The 19,995-nt window shown below is 35.4% G+C and overlaps 1 pseudogene; it reads left to right on the top strand.

Annotated features, from left to right (window-relative positions):
- The window catches only part of LOC124081604 (large ribosomal subunit protein eL19-like), a 54,539-nt pseudogene extending 34,981 nt beyond the window's left edge, over positions 1 to 19,558 (top strand).
- Positions 19,559 to 19,995: the final 437 nt, after the last annotated feature.

Below are 19,995 nucleotides of genomic sequence, written 5' to 3'. Positions count from 1 at the left end.
ACCACACACTTGTAGATTCAAACAGCAACTCTTTATTCCCAAACTCACACCAGCCGTCTACAAACACGTTCTGGGGAAATCCACGTTCTCTGCCCAAATCCACTCCCACTGGGCTTCTGTCTCCCAAAAAATACTGTCTGAATCCCGTAAGAACTCAAGGGGAACACAGGCTGCAGGATACGCCCTATTCCCAGCAGGAATAATCTTAAACCTGGAACGCCCTAAACCCGATTATCCTAAACCGGGAACACCCTAGTCCCGGATCCGCCCTGGTCCTTGAGCAAGGTCACCTAACTGCAATGTCACTGCAAAATGTCCTATTTCCACGAGTCCTTCCACTAAGCAACATGGGGTATGCTGGCAAGGAAATTGTCATACCTACTTGGCTAATGGCTCCCAGCATCTCCCCCCTTCTGATTAATTAAACAACAAGCAATGTGGCTTAAGGACCGTGCCTGGTAGGTTGTCCAATTCAACATATGGTTCTTACCCGTCATCGGAAAACTGACCTTTAGGCGTCAGCCTCCTGTCTTAGGTTGATACCACTGCAATTGAATCATACCCGTCACTGACTACCGGTCCAGCATACAGCCATACTTGTGGATAGGTCTATGCACCAGTGGGGGGGTGAGGTTCTTTGCCTCACCTCTGTTGGCCCCCAAATTTGGCCTTGGTGCCAGTGGGGGAGTGAGGTTAATGTGGCTTAAGGACCGTGCCTGGTAGGTTGTCCAATTCAACATATGGTTCTTACCCGTCATAGGAAAACTGACCTTTAGGCATCAGCCTCCTGTCTTAGGTTGATACCACTGCAATTGGATCATACCCGTCACTGACTACCGGTCCAGAATATAGCCATTGGCTCCCAAATTTTAGACCATCACCAGCAGAAGGGAGGAGGATACAGAAATGCCACAACACCAAGCCAATTGACAGCTCCTTGGGAAAAATTGCATCACTGGTGACACCATCAGCAAAGATATGTCAGTACTACCACAATTAACATGGGGTGTGCTGGCAAGGAAATAAAAATTGCATCACTGGTGACACCATCAGCAAAGATATGCCAGCATTACCACAATTCGCTGCACCAAACGATAGTTACATAGTCCAGGCAAGTTCTGCAAGCAGTTCAAAGCAGAGGAATCTATCAATATGTCCATTTCCTCCCAAAATCCGTTTCCTCCCAAAGTAAGCTGACTCCTTGATTGAGCATTACTTGTTGAGTTATATTCATTGATGCATCAGTTTATACAGTTTACTGTGATAGCTATCATAGAAGCTGTAGTTTGGTTTTATCTTTGTCTTCACCAGCACTGGGATGAAGATAGGAATTCTGGCAATGATGCTAAAAAGACATTATCCTGAAAAGAATTATTGAATATAATGAAAAGGAAAGGTGAAAGTAAACAAACAGATCTGTTAACCTACTTTAAAAACAATCCTTAACAGCTTTTTACCTAATTTAAATTAGTAAACAAACAGATCTGTTAACCACCTTTAAAAACAATCCTTAACAGCTGTTTACCTAATTTAAATTAAACCATTTAAATCACGTGAATAAAAAAATAATAATAATAATACGGATCCATTTTTTCATGAGCGCTCCTCATATAAGAAATATGGACATACGCACATACAGATACAACACAAAACACAAGAGTGTACACAAACATACAACACATAAGAAAATAGTAAAGGCCTTGTAGCTTTACCTGGGTGAAATCTCCATTGCAATGTTTAAAAACTCCACAGTCAAAAAAATAAAACAGATCAGAAAAACATTAACCTAGGTTTGTATGAGCTCAAAAAATAAAAATAGAACCTTATGATGTGGAAAAAGGCAATAATAAAATAGCTATTGAAAAAAGCATCCTGGTTAATCACTGTCGCAGATGTAAGAATGGCCAAGCTGGAGTTCTGGATATCAGCTGTTATGGATGTGAGTCAAATCATCTTCTTTTCGATCTGTAGAAATTGTTTTAATTAATCTCTCTGGAATCCAAATCGGCTGCTATTCTCCCTGTGGAAACACACAAACAGACCCCCGACTCCAGACAATCACTGGGTCAGGACCTTTCCATTATCCTGTTAGAATATCTTTCCAAAGTACCTTAGGCATATTTACATTTTTTAGATACATATGCCTTTCCGCAGCACTAAGTCCTGATGAATCCAAATTTAAAAAGTTTAGAGTAAAAAGCGTTATTTTAAGTTTATCTTTGGGGGATATATACCCCTTTCCAATTCCCTCTTTTTGCTTTAATAAGTACGTTTTAATAGTTTGATGAGCTTTTTCAACTATGCCTTGTCCCTGTGGATTGTATGGGATTCCTGTTATATGAGTAATACCAAATGATGAGCAAAATTGTTTAAAAGAGGTAGAGGTATAGCCAGGACCATTATCGGTTTTTAACTGTTTAGCAACGCCCACAGTGGCAAAATTTTGTAAGCAATGAGCTATAACATCTTTAGTTTTTTCTCCGGCATGAAGGGAGCCCATCAAAAATCCAGAAGAAGTATCAACTGTAACGTGTAAATATTTTAATTTTCCAAATTCTGGCAAGTGTGTGACGTGCATCTGCCAAATATGGTTAGGTATCAGTCCTCTAGGATTGACTCCAAGATTAACTTGTGGTAAAAATGTCACACAATTTTGACATTGTTTTATTATATGTCTGGCTTGTTCCTTAGTTATTTTAAAACACTTTTGTAAAGTATTAGCATTAACATGAAACCTTTTATGAAAATTTGTAGCTTCTTCAAATGTAGAGAAAATATGTATGTCATGTGTAGTTTTATCTGCTAAATCATTGCCTAAACTAAGGGCTCCAGGCAATCCTGTATGTGCCCTAATATGTCCTATAAAGAATGGATCTTTTCTGTCCCAGATTAGACTTTGTATAGTGGAAAACAAAGAGAAAACAGTAGAAGAAGGGGAAATCCTACCAGCATCTTCAAGAGATACTATAGCATTAACTACATACTGACTATCAGAAAATAAATTAAATACAGAATCTTTAAACATCAAAAAAGCTTGTAAAACTGCATTAAGCTCTACCTTTTGAGCTGATTGTTTGGGTACTAAAAATGTTAAAGTTTGATCAGGGGTAACTACTGCTGCTGTACCATTATTAGACCCATCAGTGAATATATTTGGAGCATTCATGATAGGTGTTTTTCTTGTCATTTTAGGAAAAACTACAGGATGCTTAGACCAAAAAGACAACAAAGGATTAGATGGTAAATGATTATCAAATGAAACATTAGATTTACACATGATTATTGCCCAAGTATTTAACTCATTAGCTAACTCATCAATTTGATCCATAGTATATGGAGTAATAATTTTATTGGGAGAAATTCCAAACACACCCTTTGCTGCTTTTATTCCTTTGAGTATTAATTGTCCTACAGCCTCAGGATACCTAGTAAGAATAGTGTTAGGAGAATAAGATAAATGTGTCCACAATAATGGACCTTCTTGCCAAAATACTCCTGTAGGAATATTTTTTGTTGGTAGTACAATAAATAATAAAGGCAAACTTATATCAATTCTATCCAAATGTATATTTTCCATGTATGTTTCAATAATTTTTAATGCCTTTCTTGCTTTAGGAGTTAACATGCAGGGTGAATTTGGATCTGATGGACCTTTTAGAATATCAAATAAAGGTCCCAACTCTCCTGTTGGTATACCTAGATAAGGCCTTATCCAATTTATGTCTCCCAATAACTTTTGAAAGTCGTTAAGTGATTTGAGTTGATCTACTCGTATTTGAATTTTTGGTGGACGGACCATGGTTGAGGATAATAGAACTCCTAAATAATTAATTGGAAAATTTAATTGTACTTTATCTATTGCTATCTCTAGATTATAATTTTTTAATAAGTTTGTAAGTGTGGCATAACATTCCAGCAATATGTTTTTATCTTTATGTGCCAATAATACATCATCCACATAGTGAAATATTTGTAGTTCAGGATTTTGATTTCTAAGTGGCTGGATTGCTTTGTTAACATATATTTGACACATAGTTGGACTGTTAGCCATCCCTTGAGGGAGTACTTTCCATTCATATCTCTGATCAGGACCTTCATGATTTAATGCAGGGATAGTAAATGCAAAACGTGGACTATCCTCAGGATAAATTGGAATTGAAAAAAAAACAATCTTTAATATCTATAGCTAAAACATGCCAGGTTTTTGGCAAAGCAGACAACTGAGGAATCCCTGATTGAGCAGGTCCCATAATAACCATCTCATTATTAATGGCTCTTAAATCTTCCAATAATCTCCATTTACCAGATTTCTTTTTAATGACAAAAATGGGAGTATTACGGGGAGATATGGAAGGTTGTATATGTCCTTCCGCTAATTGTTGTTTGACCAGATCATGGACTACTTGTATCTTTTCTTTAGTCAGGGGCCACTGAGGAACCCACACTGGTCTTTCTGATTTCCAAGTAATTTTGATTGTCTCAGTGGCCCTTTCTGAAAATCCAACCCATGTCTGTCTGTTCCTTGATATATTTGTATTGGTGCTGCTATACCTTGCCCTTGTTTTCCTAATCTTTTTTCTTTCCTAAAGCCTTGTCTAGCCCTAGTAGTGGGCGCATTAGGATTGATGTTATTTGTTAACGTCAAACCTAATTGATCTAGGACATCTCGTCCCCATAAATTTATAGGAAGATGATCCAATACATATGGCTGTATAGTTCCTTCACATCCTTCAGGATCCTTCCAATCTAATATCATAGAACTTCTATGGGGATTAGTCGCCACTCCTAGGCCTCAAAGCGTTTGAGTGGCTTGTTGTAATGGCCAATTGGCCATTCTTGACGAGATATGATGCTAAGGTCAGCTCCTGTGTCCAGTAGCCCATTAAACTCATGACCTTGAATATTTAGTTTTAGCATTGGGCGAGAATCTAAATTTAAAGACAACATAGCCCAATCTACACCTGTGGAGCCTAATCCCCTGGAACCTCTTTCTACACTATGACTAGGAAATTTATTATGTAGGCTGGGTATTATTAACAACTGTGCTATTCTATCTCCAGGTGAAATTACTGATATACCACTTGGAGAACTAGCTATAATTTTTATTTCACCTACATAATCGGGATCAATTACTCCAGGACTTATCATAAGTCCTTTTAATGTAGATGAACTACGTCCCAATAATAAGCCTACTGTTCCTTGGGGAAGAGGTCCTTTTACTCCTGTGGGAATGATTTGAACTCCCATCTCTGGAGTTAATACTGCTCTGGCAGAGGCGCAGATGTCCAACCCTGCACTCCCTCTGGTTTGTCTGATGAGGGATCTAATGGAAAATGTGTCCTGGGCACTACCCTGATGGGGTTGCTGGGTTCCTCAACTGCCCCGTAGATTTGTGGTTGTGGGCCCCGGGACATTGGGCCCCCCTGTCCGTTTTTTGGCAATGGAGCCTGATGCCTTTCTCCACGATATCGTGGATAAATACCTGGTCTTGGTCCATTTTTTGATAAGGGATTACCCTCTATGGTGGTTTGAGAACGGCATTCATTAGCCCAATGTCTCCCTCTCAGGCATCGTGGGCAAATACCCGGTATTCTATTCCTTTGATACCTACTTTTGTTAAACCCTCCTCCTATGGGGCAATTCCTTTTAAAATGTCCTGTTTGTTCACAATCATAGCATGTTTTTGGCCTGGCATCTAAAGCCTGTTGTACTGCAGCTGCCAAGACTTGCCCTTGTTCATTAATATCTCTACATAATTTAATATATGTGTTTAAATCTTCATGTCTCCATGGTCTAATAACCTCTCTGCAGCAACGATTTGCTTGGTCATAAGCCAGTTGTTTTATTAATGGCATTGCTTGTTCTGTATCCCCCAAAATTTTGGCAGCCGTTTGAATTAGCCTATCTACAAAGTCAGCGTAAGGTTCATTAGCTCTCTGTATTACCTTAGATAGCTGACCTTGTAAATCTCCATGTCCTTGTAAAGTCTTCCATGCCCTAACTGCGTCTGCAGCAATTTGTGCATATATAGCAGGATCATATTCAATTTGTTGCCGTTGACCCTCATAAGGTCCTTTTCCTAACAACATATCTAGATTTCTTTGAGGGTAACCAGCTGCTGCATTTCGCCTAGCTGTCTCCGTGCAAAATTCCTCATTGGCAACCTTCCATAACAAATATTGTCCTCCATTTTGTACAGATTTACACATGCTAGCCCAATCTGCTGGCGTCATGTCCAAGTTAGTAATGGACTCGACCATGCTTACCGTGAAGGGAGCTTGGGGACCATAGGTTGTTACAGCCTCCTTTAACTGCTTTACTGTTTTAAAATCTAAAGCACTGTGAATTCGCTGCCCTCCTACCTGTTCAAGTACAGTGCATGCTAACCTTTGAGGTCCTGTCTCAGGATCCCATTTATCAACTACGGGGTTTGAGGGCCAATCAGCTGTCCTTCCACTAAGCAACATGGGGTACGCTGGCAAGGAAATTGTCATACCTACTTGGCTAATGCCTCCCAGCAGTTATGTGGAAGCTTTTGTGTTTGATATAGTCCCACTTATTTATTTTTTAGTTTTGTTGTCTTAGATCTTGATGTGACATCAAAATACTTGCCAAGGCTAATATCAAAAATCTTTTACACTCTAATTTCTTTGAGAATCTTTGAGGAGTTTTACACTCTTGAGGCTTGTGTTTAGTCCTGTAATGCTATAGGATGAGATAAGACTTTAATTAATTAATTTATTTTGTTTGGTGTGAATATGGTTTTTCAACAATATTTGTTGAAGAGACTACCCCTTTCCTATTATGTTTTCTTAATGAACTTTTCAAAATTTCTTGATCATATGTATTTAAGCCCATTCATGAGCTTTTTATTCTATTCAGTTATTCTATTTCTGTTTTTGCCAGTCTTTTATATATTTTTGTAGCTTTGCAATATAATCTGAAATAAAAAATGTCTCCAGCTTATTTTTTTTTTCTTTCTTAATATTACCTTGACTATTCAAGGTCTTTTGTAGTTCCAAAAATTTACTCTTTTTCTCTTTCTGTGAAAATTACTATTGGGATTTTGATAGGGATTGCATTGAATTTGAATATCACTTCAGATTGTTGGGGCACTTTAATAATATTAATTCTTACACTCTGTGAAAATGTTTGCACTTACTTCTGGCTTCTTCAATTTTTATGAATGTTTTACATTTTTCAGTATACAGATCTATCACTTCCTTCATCAAGTTTATTTCAACATGTTTTGTGTTTTTCTTGATTTTTTTCAGATAGATAGTTATTGGTTCAAATAAATAGTAGATAATATTTGTATGTTGCCTTTGTATCCTACTACTTTGTTGATTTCATTCTTTAATTCTAACAGTGTTTTGTGATTCTTATGATATTCTAGATATAGAGTCATATGACCTTTGCTAAGTAAAATAAGTCAGACAGAAAAAGACAAGTATTTCATGATGATCCCACTTATGTGAAGTACCTGGAGTAGTGAATTTCATAAAGACAAAAGTAGAATGCCTCTGGCTGTGGCATGGGGTTAAAGGAGAAGTGAGAGTTATTATTTAATAAGTACAGAATTTCAGTTTGGAAAGATAAAAGTTTTAGAGGTAGATGGTGGATATTTTTTGCACAATATTAATATGTTAACATCACTGAATTGAATGCTTGAAAATGGTTAAAATGGTAAATTTTATGGTATGTGTATTTTAACACACACACACACAAACACATACCACTAAACAAATAAATTTAGAAAAAGTTACATCCAGAGTTTTTCTCTATATGAAAGATGCATCAGAGCTTTATTCCATATAAAGGAAGAATATTTAAAAAAGAAAAGTCTATTGAAATTAGCTCCATAGAAAATATTAAAAGCACCCTTCTTCCTATGTCAGCAACAATAGTAATGATATTTTTAAATACAAACTAAACTGAAACTTTATATAACTTGCAGAGTAAAGGATAGTGTTGTCTGTGATTTATGTGTTCCAAGATTAAACATTTTCAGAATATTATGGGGGCACATATGTGGGTCTTTTGAAATTGTTTTCTTTCATGGTTTATCTAATATTATAATGTATCTCTTAATTTGGGGCTCATATTTCTCTTTTATTTTTAAGATGTGTCAAATAGCACTCCTTTAAAATCAATGAGTCTTTTTTTTTCCTTTTTCTTCCTATTATTTTTTGGTGGGTGGTACAGGGGTTAAACTCAGGGGCACTTCACCACTGAAGCACATCCCCAGCCCTTTTTTTATATTTTATTTAGACACAGGATCTGACTAAATTATTTAGGGCCTCACTAATTTGCTGAGGCAGGCTTTGAACTTATGATCCTCTTTCCTCAGCCTCCTAAATTGCTGGGATTACAGGTGTGAGCCACTATGCCAGGGCTGCATTTATGGTTTTAACTTTTCCCACAATATCATTTCAATTTTTTTCAAATTTACCTTTTCCATTATGGTTTTCTCATATTTCAATAGTTAAACTATCCTTCCCTGATTGTAATATTACACACCTGTAGTTACCAGTACTTATCAAGGAGTTTTATGGGAACAACTGAATTTTAAATAAATATCATTAAATATTTCATGATTTAATTTGATGAGTACAAGGGTGATTGTTATGGTTAATATATGAGTTGTCTCCCAAAAGCTCATGTGTGAGACAATGCAAGAAATTTCAGAAGGGGGAAATGACTGGGTTATAACAACCTTAACCTAATCAATGCATCACTCCCCTGATAGGGATTAACTCAATGGTCACTGTAGGCAGGTAGGGTGTGGCTGGAGGAGGTGGGCCACTCTGGGCTTATGTTGAGGGTATAGATTTTGTCTCTGGTCTGCAGTCTCTCTCTGCTCCTTGGTGGTCATGTCCTGAGCTGATTTCCTCCACCACAACTCTCTGCCATGATGTTCTGCCTCACCTCAGGCACAGAGCAGTACAGTTGGCTGTCTATGGACTGAGACATCTGAAACCATAAGCTGAAATAAACTTTTCATCCTTTAAAATTATTATTGTCAGATCTTTTTGTAACAGTGGCAAAAACAAATGTTGAATATAACAGTGACATTAAAACTTATCTTAGGCTGGGAATGCTGAGGCAGGAGGATTGTGAGTTCAAAGCCAGCCTCAGCAATTTAGTTAGTCCCTAAGCAACTCAGTGAGACCTGGTCTTTAAATAATTTTTTTTTTTTTAAAAAAGGGTAGGAATCTATTTCATGAGGAGAGAGTAGAGAGGCAAAGGATAGTCTCCTTATAAGCCAGTGTTGTTTGGGGGTTTTGTTGTTGTTGTTGTTGTTGTTTGTTTAGAGACAGGGTTTCACTGAGTTGCTTAGCACCTCACTTTTGCTGACACTGACTTTGAACTCATGATCCTCCTGTGTCAGCCTCTTGTGCTGGTGGGATTATAGGTGTGCACCACTGAGCCTGGCTAACTCAATTTTATTCCATGTGTTTATGTTACATATTTCCCTCTTAATTTAATGACTTAAATTTTTCTCTGTAATCTTAAAATTTTTCAGTGAGTCTAGGTTTATTTACTAGGGAGCCTTTCAGTTTGTATACACATGATTGTTTTCAACTTAAGGGCAATTTTAAGTTATAAATTTGAATGTTTATTTCTAGTTTTAATTTGTTGTCTAAGAATATCTGAATCTTCAATTGAATGTCCATTTTCTGATATCCAGATAAATTGCTCACTTTTTCATTTTCATTTATTTGCAGCTTAAAGACTTTTTTGACTTTCTGTTCATGTTTCATGGAGGACGCATTTCCAGCATCTCATTGGTAATTCCAATCAGGTTTCTTTCTTTCTTTCTTTCTTTCTTTCTTTCTTTCTTTCTTTCTTTTTCATTCACTTTTCTTTTGTGTAAGAAAAAATTTCAGGAGAATGTGTATTCTTAGACTTCAGGGGTACTTGTCCTTTCCTCATATCCACAGTACTTTTCAGAGTCCTTTTAAAGAATTTTTACTCCTGTTAAAATATATGGAATCATAAGAGAGAGATACACATAATATTTTCCTTAAGACAGAATATTGTTTCGATCAGCTTAATATATCATACACATTCAATAGAAGTAGAAAATCAGAATTTTCACATGATATAAATTTTATAACTTAGAAGTAGACTTTTACATGGTTTTATAACACATCCTTTTAAAAATTTTTGTTCTAATTAGTTATACGTGACAGTAGAATGCATTTCAACTCAGTGTACACAAATGGAGGACAATGTCTCATTTCTCTGGGAATGTCCTTTTTTTGTTGGATTCAATGCTCAAATATGAGTCTATTCAAATAAATACATGGACTAATAGTGTACCTATTCTATAATACTAAGTGTATTTTTTTCAAACAATGAATGGAGAAGGTTAATATGCATAGATCATATTCTAATTATTACTATGATAAAATAATGTATTTACTACAACTGTATAAGCATCCTAGAACACTCTAACCTATGAACTACCTGAAAAAATTAAATTCTAAGCACTCACCACATATGGTCCTTTGGTCTTTACCTGCTTTACATTAGTCCACAAATTTTTTTGGTGCTTATACTTTGTAATCTATAATGTACTGCCATTATCCACTCTATTTTAAGACCTTTTTGGAGGTGACAGAAGGATTACTGTATTTCTCTGAATGTAAATGAAAAATATAGTCCAAAGGCAAGGTATTTTTCTTGGAATAATATTGTAACAGTATTTCAGAAATGATATCCAAGCCAAAGTAGGCTGATTGTCCAGTTTTCTGATTAATAAAATCCTGACTGTTTTGTTGGCAGGGTTGCTCTGCATATTGTTCATTACAGAACTTCTTTCAGCTCTGTTTTTCTTGTTATAAGGATGCATTCCTTACCAGTTATACCAATAAGTATTATATCAACCTTATTATTTTTTGCTTATTATTTTTAACTCCATTTTTGTCTTCATAAGAATTATAAGGAAGTTGAAAGAGTGATCTCAGGGGCATCTTGTTTAAACTGGGAAAATTATGATCAAATTATTAAATAAAATATAAAATATAACATTTCATTTTCCCCTCTTCTTCTAGAATCACACACAGAATGGTGTTTTCTATGTTGCTGTTGTTGTTTGGGTTTTTTCCCAACCATGAACTTCAGTGGAAATCCTAATGTTTTGTTAATGGTTTGTTTACCATTCAATTTTGAGTAGTTTTTTTTTCTGAAACCAGTTACACATTTGTTATATTTTCTTCAATTGAGATTAACCTACCTTAATATTTTAAGAGAAAGGAGTTATAAGAAACATGGAGATAAAGTATGAGGAAAGTTCCTTATTTTGACCTTAAAGTTTCTTTCCATATGTATCTCTTTCCCAAGAAAAGAAGTTTTCACACTAGTCAATCAAATTTCACTGAACCCTTAGTCCTGGAAATGATTTTAAGCATTTCAATAGAATAGAAAATTAGGCATAAACTTTTTTCTTATAAATTTAATAGCAGCTGAACTGAAAGTTTCAAGCATATATTTGTCATAAACCATTTATTCATTATCTTCATAGTTCATTTCAAAGAAACCATCATGACTAGTTACTGAACAATGTGGTGGAAATCCAAACAGGAAATATTGCATTTGTCCTGATCTGGCTAGGGGCTCACATTTTAGTGGAAAACACAAAAATGAACATCAGTGATTATAATTATTTTTAACATGAATAAACACCTATTTGAGTAAAGAGAAAGAAGTGATTAATTTCTTTTTGTATATTTGTTGAGGACAAGAACCATATCTCTGTTCTTCAGTTATTATCCAAAGTAAACAAGGTCCTGTCATATGGTAAGCATTCAACAGATACTTATTTCATAAGTAAATAAATAAAAGTTATTTAGGAAAGCTTCACAGGAAAAAAAAAATGATGCTATGCTTTTTACCTTACAAATTCTTGTCAAGTTCCAATCTTGTATTAAATACTTTGTTTCATGAGATATTTGGGGTATGGACTGGCATTGCGTTTACTAGCTATTTACTAGAATACCCAATTTACTAGAATCAAGACTTTGCTTATTTATTTATTTATTGTAGTGCTGGAGATCCAGCTGGGCAGACATGTGCTAGCCACGCATTCCACCATGGAACTAAAGACCCAGCAGAGCTTCTGTTTTCCAGTTCTGCAAATGTTCTGATTATAAATACTAATTCTTTTTTAATGTTGTGAGGACTTCTATCCAAGCATATTTGTCATTCTTTATCCATTACCTGCTGCCTGTTATTTTTGTTGTAATCCTAGTGACCAGTGTATGCAATTGTAAATTGTATTTTCTCATTTAAAGGGTCTCAAAACTTTAACAGTAACAAGTTGGATGTTTTCCATGACCATAAGAATTGGCTCTAATGAAGGAGTTCTGAAATTCTTCAATAATCAGTAGATGGTATAAAAATGAACACCAAACAAACAAACAAAAACTTAAGATGTAGACAGCGAGACTGAGTCAAATGGCCTAGCCATAGTTCTGCTTCCATTTTTTTCAATGTATCAAAAAAATTCAAATAGAAATTGTTAGTTGAAGATATACACTTGGTTTTTAGCTGCCCTTTCATGACAGGTATTTTACAATGTATTTTTTCAAAAGAATATATTACAAAAGAGCATGCCCTTATAAACTTTCCATGTATGCTTTCTAACTGCCTATCATATCTGTTGTAGTCCAAAAGGTTGTTGTGTATATCCTGAGTATGATAATTTTCAGGTTTATGGTCATGCAAAATTAAATATGTAGTCTTGAAAGGTAAGCTGTGTAAGTGACAAAAAAAATGTGATTATGTTGACTTTGTGACTTGTTTTATTTGATTCTTGAATTTATATTTATTTATTCAATCTTTCAAATCTTTCAAGTACTACCTATCAGGTTTTTAAAAAAGAATCACTAGTTAGGGTCAAAGTAATTGTACCAATATTTAAAATATGCAAGGCACCATATTTCAGTCACTGATATGATCATTTATGAGTAACCTATTACAATTTGTTAATGCAGATGTGACCTTTTTCTTGTAAGCAAAGGGCACATTTTACAGCTTTCTGAATATGTCTTATCTACTTAGAAGGCTTTAGAAAAAAGTAAGATGTGGTGACATTTAGTTTTATTCTAGTTCATTGCCATTAACCTCATGCTGCTGACTTTTAGATATTTGTATATGGTCTTTCATCAAGACAGAAAAAATGAAAACTTCTCCGTATGCCATTGAAACTTGTTAAAGTATGAAGGTAATAATAAAAGAAGTGAAGAATTTAATAACTCATGTTAGTGATCTAGTGAAGCTCTTCAAGATACCAAAAATACCCAAACAATCAAGGGAGGGATGCTTGAGAAGGTTTCCATCAAACTCTAGTCTTTATGAAAACCTCATCACTCCAACAACTGTCATTGCCTTTGAGCAGCAATCACTTACAAGCTCCATTTCCACATACTTAAATTCACATGAACAGTAGAAAGATCACAAAATAGAAAATGATTCTGATTTTGAGCTTCTTTCCAATGTTGCGATTTCATTCAGAATGCAATTTCATTCCCAGCTCTGCCAGGCCATTTACTATACTCGTTGCCTGGCCTTGCACCCTGTGGATCAATTCAGCTATGAAGTTAACAAAGTATGGAAGCTTTCTATGAGCATATATTCAACCATGCATTTGCTATCCTTTTCTCTGCAGTGTGTTTAATGGATTTGGACATAAAATCTCAGGCATTTCACAGGCTGTTTGGTATGTATGGGATATCACAGTTCAGAATGAGGTTTTCATTTCAGTTAATTTAATGTTTGGAGTCTGTCAGATACACTGAGAGATGGGTAGTTATACTATGTGTGCCACAAAAGGATCAGATCTTCCCTCCTCCTCCCCTCTGGTTAGCCTTTCTTGAATGTTTCATTAAACTGATAAATGATTTCCAACAGGGAACATTAGAAATGCTCCAGACATTGGAGAACAAAAAGAGAAGGAGAAAACTGACATAAAAGTAACAATTTCATAGATAACCTTCTATTGCAAAGTGGAACCTTACCTCAGTCTTACTAATTGTTATTTTTTTAATTTAATTTTCTTTTTTCATTGTTGCTTATGATTAGCTCTCACACTTAAAATAAAACATATTTCAAATCCTTGTACTAATTGCAAATACCAAAAAAGTAAAAGTAAGTAGAATCCAATGTAGTGATAAAAATTCACTTTCATCTATACTAATATTAATGTTTTATATTTCCCAATTATTCAAGCATGGGAGAAGACTATAAAATAAAATTTAACTTTTGAAGAAACATATTTCATTTATTAGAATAATTTACAACAAAAAATCTCTATAAAATTTTCTTTGTATTCCTAAATGATTTTTCTTTTGATAGTTATTGTCAAATTTCTTGTTTGAAATCAATTAATTAATTTTAAATTTCTACCATTAGATAACATTAAACTCATATTCTCTTGTCCAGAAATATTTTCTTTTTCATGTGGCTTTCTTTTGCTTGATATGATTTTTAAAACTGAATTACAATAAAATATATAAGCAGAATATTAATTAAGATGTTTTCAAATGAACAGGCAGTAATTTGATTATAAAACCACTCAAATCTATATGCAAACTGTGTATTTACAGTCAAAAATAATGTATACTTTCTAACTGCCTATCATATCTGTTGTATGGCAAACCATAATCTCATTTTTATTTTTCTAGCCATATTTGATTAATACTTTACACATTTATAGTACTTCATAAGCTTTCCCTTTGTTGTCACAGCCACAACCATAAGTATGCTCACGCTTCAGAAGTGGCTTGCCTCAGTGTCCTCAGCTGTGGCAAAATGGTCTGTTAGATCCCAATGAGACAGATTAAATAGCTAATGCCAACTTTTGGCAGAAGATCTGGAAGCTGATGAAAGATTAGCTGTTTATCCACAAGCTTGTGACTGTCTATTCCCAGACTTCATACCAGGAAAGTGGCTTGGCTTCCCAAAAAGGTAGGTTTATGGACATAGGCAAGGAAAGAGTGTGCCAATCCTTAAATGCTGGAGAAATCAACCCAAATAAGGAGGATGAGGATTCTTTACAGGCTTCTCAAGAAATACTGTGGATCTAAGAAAACTGACTGCCAGATGTATCACAGCCTGTACTTGAAGGGTAATGTGTTCAAAAACAAGCATATTCTCATGGACTACATCTACAAACTAAATGCAGAAAAGACCAACAGGAAGCTCCTAGCTGACCAAGCAGAGACCAGTAGATCTACCATCAGGGAGGCAGGCCAAGTACCATGAGGAGCATATACAGGCCAAGGAGATCATCAAGACTCTGTTAAGAAAGAAGATAACAAAAATAAATTTCTTCTTGTTATCTTCTTGTCTGTACAAGTAACCTTGGTGATTATGTAGATCAGCCATTGAAATGAAACAAGGATTTATCCATTGCAAAATAAATAAACAAAATAATAAAGCACTTCACCACTTGTTTTCTTAGGAAGAAAAATCAGAAATTTTAACAATAAAATATTCAACATTGTACCCTATTAAACCATGTTACATTGTTCATGTTACCTTGGGGGAGTGTTTGAATACCTTCAGATCAGAAAATTAGCATTCATTATCTTCCTGTTTCACTGAGCTAAATGTAGCTCCATATCAGCTTTACATTTATGGTCTTATGTGTGTGGTAAAAGTGGTCTTTTGTTTAGAATATGCAGAATCCAGAGGATTTTGTAATTATATATATTCTGTGCTATAGAGTCAAAGAAGACATGTTTAAATCTCTGAATTTAAAAAAAAAAACAGCACACTGTAATCAAGTAAACTATGGTATTTTATGATTCAGGATGTAAATTACAGTTCTCTTCAAACTGATTGTTTGGCTTCAGTTTTTCTCATACAAAAATGTGAGTAGAATGAAAGGCACTCCAAGCAAACTGTTAGCCTATAAATGCTATCATGAAAAAAGATAAGGGAGAATTTAGGAGCTGCAGTTAAACATGTGAGTATTAGGTTCTCTCTGCTTGTAAAAAAAATAAGTTAATCCATTTTTATCCTTATGTAGAAGTTAATCAAGAAAAAGTTTCTAAATTGAAATCCCAATGTTTTTCTTTAGAGATCAGTAAATATTTCACAGCAAAGGTACATTTTTGTTTTTTCACTTTTTTTCCTTATAAATAAATTCTTATGTCTTTATTTTTCTTATCCAATAGCCATGTTTTGTACACAGAAAGAATTCAACAAATATATGGTAAGTGGTTGATTTACTACAGGGAAAGGTACTGGTTAAATCTCAACTAATAATTCATTGAAATAGTTTCTCCCATTGGAAGAAAACAGACAACATAACAAAGAATGAAAATTTTCATGCTCATAGATGGTTACTATTGTCAAAATATACAAAAAGTCTATGCCTGTTTAATAGCATCTTAAAATACAAGATTATTGTGGTGTTTAGGGATACATTTATTCAGAAGAAAGTAAAAATCCTGAAATTTGTAGTTTATTTTCTAAGCTTTCCCTGTTGTCTAACCATTCCACTGAAATGCCTCATTGTGTGTATATTAATTCTGGTCTGACCAACCAAGATGAAACCAGGAAATATAACATAGCATTTAAAGCAGATGGCCTTTTTAAAAAAATATTTATTTATTTTTTTAGTTGTAGTTGGATACAATACCTTTATTTCACTTATTTATTTTTATGTGGTGCTGAGGATCAAACCCAGGGTCTTGCACGTGCAAGGCAAGCTCTCTACCGCTGAGACAGAACCCCAGCCCCTAAAGCAGATGGACTTTGATGTAGTTGACTTTTTTCCCAGTTGATGGAAGAACTGAAAAATCAATGAGAGGCAGTGAGGTAACCAATATATTGGCAATAGCAGGAATCCCAGCCAATTCTACAGTAAAGAGATATGATACTTTTGCTGAATGAAAGCTAAGCTATGGCAGACCTATCTGGCCATCTGGCAGTTCTGGAACCACAGTGGAAAAACAACTACTTGTCCTACCGTCCAATCTCTCACTATAACTTCCCTTAGGTTTAAGTCAACAGAGAGGAGTGACTGGAAAATCCAGAGTGTTTTAGCCACCTTCTAAACAGAACAAAGCAGAGTCAGAGTGACTAATGAATATACAGATAAACAGGTTCAAAGTAGGACAAGTAGGAAAGAATATAGAAAAATTAAAACTGACTACTCCTTATATACACAAGAAGTCCCATTACAATTGCTCTATCAATGTGGAAGTTCATGGACTAATGGTATTCACAGCACATATTACAGTAAAAGGTGAGAAGAACTGTGCTGCAATGTTTCTGAGAATAAGCATTGAAACACAGAGAAAGATTGCCAGATAAGGGAGATCTAATTCAGCTTTTATTTCATCTAAATTCATATAAACAGACAGGAGCTGTATTTGTGTGTGTGTGTGTGTACATCACACTACTATTTCCCTTGATAAGGTTACCTTGTAGCATGATTTTGATAATGGATATGTACATAAATCATGTTATTTGGATGATTTGCAAAGATTTTAGGTTTCAAAAAAAGTAGCCTAAAAATATTTGGATATATTCCCTGTAGGGCATGCTATAACATGTGGGGCATGTTGCATCAGAAAGGAAGAAACCTAACTTGTTACCCACTTTCTGGTCCTGGGGCCTCACATGGCTAGATGGCACCTGGCGATCAGCCAGGAGGCATTGCCTGGGTTGTGACAAAAAATCAGATCACCTCTAGGATAGGCTCAGAACTCTTCTGCCCTCAGGGACAGGACAGCTCCTGTCTCCCATTACTGCCTGTAGAAGGGGTGTAGATGTAAATTCTCCCCACCCTGCTGACCTTTACCCTGATTGGCTCCTGTACATTATATTAGCTGTGTGTGTTTTCTCAATAAACTGAGATCCTGCTTTGACTGGTCTCCCTGGCATGCTTCTGATTATCCTTGGTGAGGGAGGGCTGGGTGTGGGCGGCCAGTCGACTGGGCAGGGCGTGCTTTCTCCATCTCTCCCTCAGGTCAGGAGGAAACGGAGGGCTAAAAACCCGGTCAATTCCCTGCCTTTGATCCCTATTTCACAAACATGTATATATCGGGAATCATCTGTCATTTTATACTTGTTCTCATACTTTCCACATAGCTGCTGAAGAAAAGTGTTTCTTCACTAGATAACTCATTAAAGAGAACTGTGAATATATGCACCACACATTTTTGTAATTGCTATAGAAAAATATATCAATCATAAATATGAACATATATCATTCAAATGCAAATAATGCACTAAAGAATGAATATTTTAAATGGATACCATGATTCATCCAATCTGTAAACATATAATAATTTTATAAATTCCTTGTAAGTAACAAGGGGGGTTTTTAGCAATTTTGTTCTTTAAAAATCTATGTAATTTCCCTAGGATAATTACTAACTTCAAGATTCTGCCTGAGGCTAGCTGGAAAGAATACAATAATGATAATTAAGTATCATCACATTGGGATTTAGAAATATAGAGACATGTGAGTGGATAGAAAAAAATGAACCAGAAACTTTATCTTTTGATAAAATGTTTGTGATTCTATAGAGTACAAAGGATAGGGAAGAAATTGTGTTAAATCTATCAACTTATAGAACAGATATAGACATTGTTTATGAAAATAAAAATCACTGGCTAACCAACTGTTAAAATTTAATTTACTACTAGCATCCTGCATCTATATTGTCATCAAGATAATCTCCAAGGTCCGTTATGTCAGCTGGCTTTTCAGTTGGTTTAGATAAGACCATCTTTGGGCAAAATTGTTAAAATATTTCCAGAAATTATTTTCTTAGTTTTCGTTATTATTGTGGTGATCCAGGTCCCCTTAAGATAGTGACAGCTAACTAAATCTGAATGTCTTTTGTTATGCTCGAATATGGGACCCCCAAAGACCACCAGAGACCCAAGATCGATGTAAGCAGCAAAGAGGTGTTTATTGTGAGCTAGCTCTGTCCTCCACGTGCACACACAGCAACTGGTGACACTGAGAGGCCCTGAGCCCAGGATTTGCAGCAGTTTTATACATTCTTTGGAGAGGGCAGGGACTTCACATACATCATAGCCTCTTTTAGCAAATCATCACACACCGCGGGAAAATCAAATAACAACTCTAAAACATGATTAGCACATTCACTGGCGGGAACAAGTTGGGTAGGGGTGATTGGTCAGTACAAAAGGGGGATTCATTTAAACTGATTGGTTTAAGCCAAGAGGGGTGTACGTGCTAAACTGCAGGGCTTCTAGTTTAGATACTGGTGACCACACCTAGGTGGAAGCCATCTGGAATTTCAGATATGTGGTTATCTTGGCCTATCTGCGGCTTTTTGAGAACTGTTTCCACAGAGCTTTTCTGTAGTTTTTTTCCTGACTTTAGGACTACAATAAGTCAGAGGATAAGTTTCAGAGCAAAATAAGATCCCAAGCAGAATGAAATTCCTTAGGTCTTTCACTTTGTGGGGGTCTTCAAACACTTGTATAAGAAAGCCTGCAATTGCTGACAACCACCAGAAACAAGGAACAGGAAAGGGAGGATTCTTTCCTAGAGACTTGAGAGATGATCATGGCCCTGCTACTACTTTCTTTTCAGATTTTTAGTTTCACAAACTAAGAGAAAATTCATTTTTATTGTTTTAACCCATCTGGTTTATGGTAATTTGTTACAGCAATGTTAAAGAAAAGAGATAGTAGTCAATAAATATTTTTAAATTAGAGAGTCAGTTTGAGTCCATGCCACACCAGACTCAGCAAAGAAATCACAGAAAAGTATAGGTCTCATGTACTACCTATGGCAGAACATGGATAAAATCATTCCCAGAGAAAGAGGAACCTGACCTGGGTGGGGAAATATTTAGTACAGGTGAGATATAATGCACAAAATCAGGAAAATAATTGAAGTGGAATAAAAAAAAAAAACTTGAAAGTGTATGAGAAGTCTTAGGGAAGCATTATTTCAAGGGAAAAATGGGACAATTTAGAAACAGGAGATAT

Source organism: Marmota monax, unplaced genomic scaffold (assembly GCF_021218885.2).
Source record: "Marmota monax isolate L192 unplaced genomic scaffold, Marmota_monax_Labrador192_F-V1.1 WCK01_AAM20220418_F8-fsc00067, whole genome shotgun sequence".
NCBI lineage: Eukaryota > Metazoa > Chordata > Mammalia > Rodentia > Sciuridae > Marmota > Marmota monax.
The sequence above is the reverse complement of the archived record's forward strand: the minus strand, read 5'-3'. Positions and strand labels throughout refer to the sequence as shown.